This window comes from Schistocerca gregaria, unplaced genomic scaffold (assembly GCF_023897955.1).
Source record: "Schistocerca gregaria isolate iqSchGreg1 unplaced genomic scaffold, iqSchGreg1.2 ptg000938l, whole genome shotgun sequence".
NCBI classification, from domain to species: Eukaryota; Metazoa; Arthropoda; class Insecta; order Orthoptera; family Acrididae; genus Schistocerca; species Schistocerca gregaria.
This window is the reverse complement of record NW_026062292.1, coordinates 2501-10000: the sequence shown is the minus strand read 5'-3', so window position 1 is coordinate 10000 and position 7500 is coordinate 2501. Positions and strand designations below refer to the sequence as shown.

Here is a 7500-nt window from a genome sequence, read left to right as displayed (position 1 = left end):
CTGTGGCTGTACCAGATTATCGCTTAACCTAACTGTGGCTGTACCAGATTATCGCTTAACCTAACTGTGGCTGTACCAGATTATCGCTTAACCTAACTGTGGCTGTACCAGATTATCGCTTAACCTAACTGTGGCTGTACCAGATTATCGCTTAACCTAACTGTGGCTGTACCAGATTATCGCTTAACCTAACTGTGGCTGTACCAGATTATCGCTTAACCTAACTGTGGCTGTACCAGATTATCGCTTAACCTAACTGTGGCTGTACCAGATTATCGCTTAACCTAACTGTGGCTGTACCAGATTATCGCTTAACCTAACTGTGGTTGTACCAGATTATCCCTTAACCTAACTCAATTTGTCCCTTAACCTAACTCAATTTGTCCCTTAACCTAACTCAATTTGTCCCTTAACCTAACTCAATTTGTCCCTTAACCTAACTCAATTTGTCCCTTAACCTAACTCAATTTGTCCCTTAACCTAACTCAATTTGTCCCTTAACCTAACTCAATTTGTCCCTTAACCTAACTCAATTTGTCCCTTAACCTAACTCAATTTGTCCCTTAACCTAACTCAATTTGTCCCTTAACCTAACTCAATTTGTCCCTTAACCTAACTCAATTTGTCCCTTAACCTAACTCAATTTGTCCCTTAACCTAACTCAATTTGTCCCTTAACCTAACTCAATTTGTCCCTTAACCTAACCCACGTTGTCCCTTAACCTAACCCACGTTGTCCCTTAACCTAACCCACGTTGTCCCTTAACCTAACCCACGTTGTCCCTTAACCTAACCCACGTTGTCCCTTAACCTAACCCACGTTGTCCCTTAACCTAACCCACATTGTCCCTTAACGTAACCCACGTTGTCCCTTAACGTAACCCACGTTGTCCCTTAACCTAACCCACGTTGTCCCTTAACCTAACCCACGTTGTCCCTTAACCTAACCCACGTTGTCCCTTAACCTAACCCACGTTGTCCCTTAACCTAACCCACGTTGTCCCTTAACCTAACCCACGTTGTCCCTTAACCTAACCCACGTTGTCCCTTAACCTAACCCACGTTGTCCCTTAACCTAACCCACGTTGTCCCTTAACCTAACCCACGTTGTCCCTTAACCTAACCCACGTTGTCCCTTAACCTAACCCACGTTGTCCCTTAACCTAACCCACGTTGTCCCTTAACCTAACCCACGTTGTCCCTTAACCTAACCCACGTTGTCCCTTAACCTAACCCACGTTGTCCCTTAACCTAACCCACGTTGTCCCTTAACCTAACCCACGTTGTCCCTTAACCTAACCCACGTTGTCCCTTAACCTAACCCACGTTGTCCCTTTGCCTAACATAGTTCACTGCTCGGAATCTCTGGTGTCGTTGTTATCCTCATGTAGATGTCTTGCGAGTGTTGCTTACTTTCCACATATTCCCGCTATCCACTGTCAATTGTACTGCAATAGGACTATATCGCCCCCCCCCCCCCCCCCCCCTCTGCCCCTCTCTTTGTGTCTCCGTCCTCTCAAGCTGGTCGGTCTGGCGTTTGAGTGTTAAATGAGCCTCGCAGCTGTTCAGTTGCGTTCAGATGTCGACGCCCTCAGTGTACGTCGTGGTATGGTCTGTGTCCATTGTCCGCTGATGTCGTACGCGTAACCCACACGCTGTACCGATCATCGGTAGTTACGTACAGAGTGAAGTAGTGTGATACGTGTGACCGTACGCTGGCTGTGCCCAACGGTGTCGAATCTCAATTTCCATATGTTGTGCTCGATGCTACTTGTCTCGTCTCCCAATAACAGCTAGGTTGCACTGTGGTACGCCGTAGAGGCGTGTGGGAGGAACGTACGAACGCATTGTATGTCACCCTGGGTCGCTGGGGGTGGTGGTGCGGTGAGTCAGGTCAGGTCAGCGTGAGCCGTGTGATGTAGTGACGCGTGTATTCCGACTTTGTCGTATTGCCTCACACAAAGTGCTACCCTGGTGGACCGCGTTCCATATCTGGGACATGCCGCAGATGCCGGTTGACAGTGGATCGCGGAAGGGACATCGCATACGTGCGCGGGCCACCTTCCACGTGTTCTCTTCTGCACATGTCGCAGTGTGTATGTGGTCTGATGTAGCGTGTCGTGACACATGACATCCTGGCATGCAAGAATTGTTGAATTCGCAAATGTAGGTGGACATCTACGTTTACTGCCCAAGATACGCAAATGAACTGGAAATCCGTTGTTGAGCGGTTGTTCACGCTGGAGGTGAATCTGTGATGGCGACGATCGGTACAGCTATTAACCGGTTGTTTCAGCGGTACCCGCCACATCCACACACGTGACTAGGCCCATGTGGGTATGAAGCGATACGCGGCGGTGGCTTGGTGGGACTGTTCCCGGCCGGTGAAGGGGGGCCGCCCGGCGTGTTGGCCGCGCGCTGCGTGGGCGCACGCGCAACAGGCGGCTGGTGGGGGGCGCCGAGTGGCAGGAGCGCCAGCCGACGGGCTCGGCAGGCGGCGCAGCTACGCTGCGGCGCACCCTGCACGCGGCGCCTGGCGGCCAAAGTTGGTTCAGCCGAGCCCGGTGCGAAGCGCGGTGGACATCTGCAGTGTGCTGGTCTGATTGAGGACTGTGTGCGTTGAGGATGCGCCGCCGCCTGGCACTCGGCGCCGCGACGCCGTCTGCTGCTCGGTCGCCCCAGCGGTTCTCGCAGGTGGTTTGTATCGCAGTTGTGCGGACGTGTTGGCGCGTGCGCTGTGCTGGGAGAGTTCGCTTCTGCACCCAAGTGGGGCTTTGCCCTTGTGTGGCGCTGGCGTTGGAGCTGCCGGTCACCATAGGTGGCGCGTGTTGTCTCCCGCCGGCAATGCCACGACAGCACGCTCCCGGGCCTCTGTCGGCAGCGGCAAGCTCAGTTGGGAGCAAGGGTGTTCGCACTAAAACCGTCTACTCGCCTAACTCCGGGCGATTGCGCCTCTCTCGAAACCGACCAAGTACCTAGGACGGCGCTGCGCGCCGCCGGGACCTGAGAGGGTTTCGAGGTGTATCGTGCAGGGGAGCTCGGCCTCCTCCTGTTTGCAGAATAATTGAGCGGACGCTTGCGTGTTCGCGCGGGCCCCCGGGACACACTCCCGGGCGGCCGGCTGCTCAGCTCTAGTTGACGCAGCTCCCTGGTTGATCCTGCCAGTAGTCATATGCTTGTCTCAAAGATTAAGCCATGCATGTCTCAGTACAAGCCGCATTAAGGTGAAACCGCGAATGGCTCATTAAATCAGTTATGGTTCCTTAGATCGTACCCACGTTACTTGGATAACTGTGGTAATTCTAGAGCTAATACATGCAAACAGAGTCCCGACCAGAGATGGAAGGGACGCTTTTATTAGATCAAAACCAATCGGATTGGCTTGTCTGGTCCGTTTGCCTTGGTGACTCTGAATAACTTTGGGCTGATCGCACGGTCCTCGTACCGGCGACGCATCTTTCAAATGTCTGCCTTATCAACTGTCGATGGTAGGTTCTGCGCCTACCATGGTTGTAACGGGTAACGGGGAATCAGGGTTCGATTCCGGAGAGGGAGCCTGAGAAACGGCTACCACATCCAAGGAAGGCAGCAGGCGCGCAAATTACCCACTCCCGGCACGGGGAGGTAGTGACGAAAAATAACGATACGGGACTCATCCGAGGCCCCGTAATCGGAATGAGTACACTTTAAATCCTTTAACGAGTATCTATTGGAGGGCAAGTCTGGTGCCAGCAGCCGCGGTAATTCCAGCTCCAATAGCGTATATTAAAGTTGTTGCGGTTAAAAAGCTCGTAGTTGGATTTGTGTCCCACGCTGTTGGTTCACCGCCCGTCGGTGTTTAACTGGCATGTATCGTGGGACGTCCTGCCGGTGGGGCGAGCCGAAGGGGTGCTTTCGCGTCCCGAGGCGGACCCCGTTTAAATCCTACCAGGGTGCTCTTTGTTGAGTGTCTCGGTGGGCCGGCACGTTTACTTTGAACAAATTAGAGTGCTTAAAGCAGGCAAGCCCGCCTGAATACTGTGTGCATGGAATAATGGAATAGGACCTCGGTTCTATTTTGTTGGTTTTCGGAACCCGAGGTAATGATTAATAGGGACAGGCGGGGGCATTCGTATTGCGACGTTAGAGGTGAAATTCTTGGATCGTCGCAAGACGAACAGAAGCGAAAGCATTTGCCAAGTATGTTTTCATTAATCAAGAACGAAAGTTAGAGGTTCGAAGGCGATCAGATACCGCCCTAGTTCTAACCATAAACGATGCCAGCCAGCGATCCGCCGCAGTTCCTCCGATGACTCGGCGGGCAGCCTCCGGGAAACCAAAGCTTTTGGGTTCCGGGGGAAGTATGGTTGCAAAGCTGAAACTTAAAGGAATTGACGGAAGGGCACCACCAGGAGTGGAGCCTGCGGCTTAATTTGACTCAACACGGGAAACCTCACCAGGCCCGGACACCGGAAGGATTGACAGATTGATAGCTCTTTCTTGATTCGGTGGGTGGTGGTGCATGGCCGTTCTTAGTTGGTGGAGCGATTTGTCTGGTTAATTCCGATAACGAACGAGACTCTAGCCTGCTAACTAGTCGCGTGACATCCTTCGTGCTGTCAGCGATTACTTTTCTTCTTAGAGGGACAGGCGGCTTCTAGCCGCACGAGATTGAGCAATAACAGGTCTGTGATGCCCTTAGATGTTCTGGGCCGCACGCGCGCTACACTGAAGGAATCAGCGTGTCTTCCTAGGCCGAAAGGTCGGGGTAACCCGCTGAACCTCCTTCGTGCTAGGGATTGGGGCTTGCAATTGTTCCCCATGAACGAGGAATTCCCAGTAAGCGCGAGTCATAAGCTCGCGTTGATTACGTCCCTGCCCTTTGTACACACCGCCCGTCGCTACTACCGATTGAATGATTTAGTGAGGTCTTCGGACTGGTACGCGGCATCGACTCTGTCGTTGCCGATGCTACCGGAAAGATGACCAAACTTGATCATTTAGAGGAAGTAAAAGTCGTAACAAGGTTTCCGTAGGTGAACCTGCGGAAGGATCATTACCGACTAGACTGCATGTCTTTCGATGTGCGTGTCGTGTCGTGTCGCGCAACACGCTACCTGTACGGCAGTGGCCGTGCGCCGCGTGCGGAACCACGCGTGCCTCTCAAAACTAGCGGAAGTGTTGTTGTTGTTGTGTGGTACGAGCGCTGAAGCTCTGGAGCGGCTGGCCTGCGGTACCTGGCGCCTGGCGCCGGTTTTGAATGACGTTCGCCCGAGTGCCTGTCCGCCCCGGTGTGGAGCCGTACGACGCCCATCGGCTGTGAGGCCGTTGGACACAAAAAAATAGTGGAACAGGGGCCGTCAGACGCCTCAGTCCCGCAAATGCTGCTGTCTTGAAAGAGACAGTGGGAGACTGAAAAGGAAAAGATCACCCAGGACGGTGGATCACTCGGCTCGTGGGTCGATGAAGAACGCAGCAAATTGCGCGTCGACATGTGAACTGCAGGACACATGAACATCGACGTTTCGAACGCACATTGCGGTCCATGGATTCCGTTCCCGGGCCACGTCTGGCTGAGGGTCGGCTACGTATACTGAAGCGCGCGGCGTTTGTCCCGCTTCGGAGACGTGGGAGTGTCGTGGTCGCCTGTGTGGCCGGCCGCGTCTCCTTAAACGTGCGATGCGCGCCCGTCGCCTGGCGGTTCGCATACCGGTACTTTCTCGGTAGCGTGCACAGCCGGCTGGCGGTGTGGCGTGCGACACCTCGTACAACGACCTCAGAGCAGGCGAGACTACCCGCTGAATTTAAGCATATTACTAAGCGGAGGAAAAGAAACTAACAAGGATTCCCCCAGTAGCGGCGAGCGAACAGGGAAGAGTCCAGCACCGAACCCCGCAGGCTGCCGCCTGTCGTGGCATGTGGTGTTTGGGAGGGTCCACTACCCCGACGCCTCGCGCCGAGCCCAAGTCCAACTTGAATGAGGCCACGGCCCGTAGAGGGTGCCAGGCCCGTAGCGGCCGGTGCGAGCGTCGGCGGGACCTCTCCTTCGAGTCGGGTTGCTTGAGAGTGCAGCTCCAAGTGGGTGGTAAACTCCATCTGAGACTAAATATGACCACGAGACCGATAGCGAACAAGTACCGTGAGGGAAAAACACGCGATCTAGTGTGTGTAGAGTTCAAAAGTACGTGAAACCGTTCTGGGGTAAACGTGAGAAGTCCGAAAGGTCGAACGGGTGAGATTCACGCCCATCCGGCCACTGGCCCCCGCCCTCGGCAGATGGGGCCGGCCGCCCGCGCGGAGCAATCCGCGGCGGGGTCGTGTCCGGTTGCCTTTCCACTCGCCGCGGGGTGGGGCCGTTCCGGTGTGCGGTGGGCCGCACTTCTCCCCTAGTAGGACGTCGCGACCCGCTGGGTGCCGGCCTACGGCCCGGGTGCGCAGCCTGTCCTTCCGCGGGCCTCGGTTCGCGTCTGTTGGGCAGAGCCCCGGTGTCCTGGCTGGCTGCTCGGCGGTATATCTGGAGGAGTCGATTCGCCCCTTTGGGCGCTCGGGCTCCCGGCAAGCGCGCGCGGTTCTTCCCGGATGACGGACCTACCTGGCCCGGCCCCGGACCCGCGCCGCTGTTGGCTCGGGATGCTCTCGGGCGGAATAATCGCTCCCGTCAGCGGCGCTTCAGCTTTGGACAATTTCACGACCCGTCTTGAAACACGGACCAAGGAGTCTAACATGTGCGCGAGTCATTGGGCTGTACGAAACCTAAAGGCGTAATGAAAGTGAAGGTCTCGCCTTGCGCGGGCCGAGGGAGGATGGGGCTTCCCCGCCCTTCACGGGGCGGCGGCCTCCGCACTCCCGGGGCGTCTCGTCCTCATTGCGAGGTGAGGCGCACCTAGAGCGTACACGTTGGGACCCGAAAGATGGTGAACTATGCCTGGCCAGGACGAAGTCAGGGGAAACCCTGATGGAGGTCCGTAGCGATTCTGACGTGCAAATCGATCGTCGGAGCTGGGTATAGGGGCGAAAGACTAATCGAACCATCTAGTAGCTGGTTCCCTCCGAAGTTTCCCTCAGGATAGCTGGTGCTCGTACGAGTCTCATCCGGTAAAGCGAATGATTAGAGGCCTTGGGGCCGAAACGACCTCAACCTATTCTCAAACTTTAAATGGGTGAGATCTCCGGCTTGCTTGATATGCTGAAGCCGCGAGCAAACGACTCGGATCGGAGTGCCAAGTGGGCCACTTTTGGTAAGCAGAACTGGCGCTGTGGGATGAACCAAACGCCGAGTTAAGGCGCCCGAATCGACGCTCATGGGAAACCATGAAAGGCGTTGGTTGCTTAAGACAGCAGGACGGTGGCCATGGAAGTCGGAATCCGCTAAGGAGTGTGTAACAACTCACCTGCCGAAGCAACTAGCCCTGAAAATGGATGGCGCTGAAGCGTCGTGCCTATACTCGGCCGTCAGTCTGGCAGTCATGGCCGGTCCTCGCGGCCGGCCGCGAAGCCCTGACGAGTAGGAGGGTCGCGGCGG

General features: G+C 55.4%; 3 non-coding genes across 3 annotated transcripts in view; all 3 read left to right on the top strand.

The window, feature by feature from the left end:
- The first annotated feature begins 3144 nt into the window (after positions 1–3144).
- Positions 3145–5037, top strand: LOC126325718 (small subunit ribosomal RNA). The gene has a single exon (XR_007560313.1). It is a non-coding gene; the product is annotated as a small subunit ribosomal RNA (ribosomal RNA).
- Positions 5038–5406: 369 nt separating this feature from the next.
- Positions 5407–5561, top strand: LOC126325716 (5.8S ribosomal RNA). The gene has a single exon (XR_007560311.1). It is a non-coding gene; the product is annotated as a 5.8S ribosomal RNA (ribosomal RNA).
- A 188-nt stretch (positions 5562–5749) lies between these two features.
- Positions 5750–7500, top strand: part of LOC126325733 (large subunit ribosomal RNA) — a 4222-nt gene continuing 2471 nt past the window's right edge. Inside the window, exon 1 of the ribosomal RNA XR_007560327.1 lies at positions 5750–7500. This exon is cut by the window's right edge and continues 2471 nt beyond it. This is a non-coding gene — a ribosomal RNA (large subunit ribosomal RNA).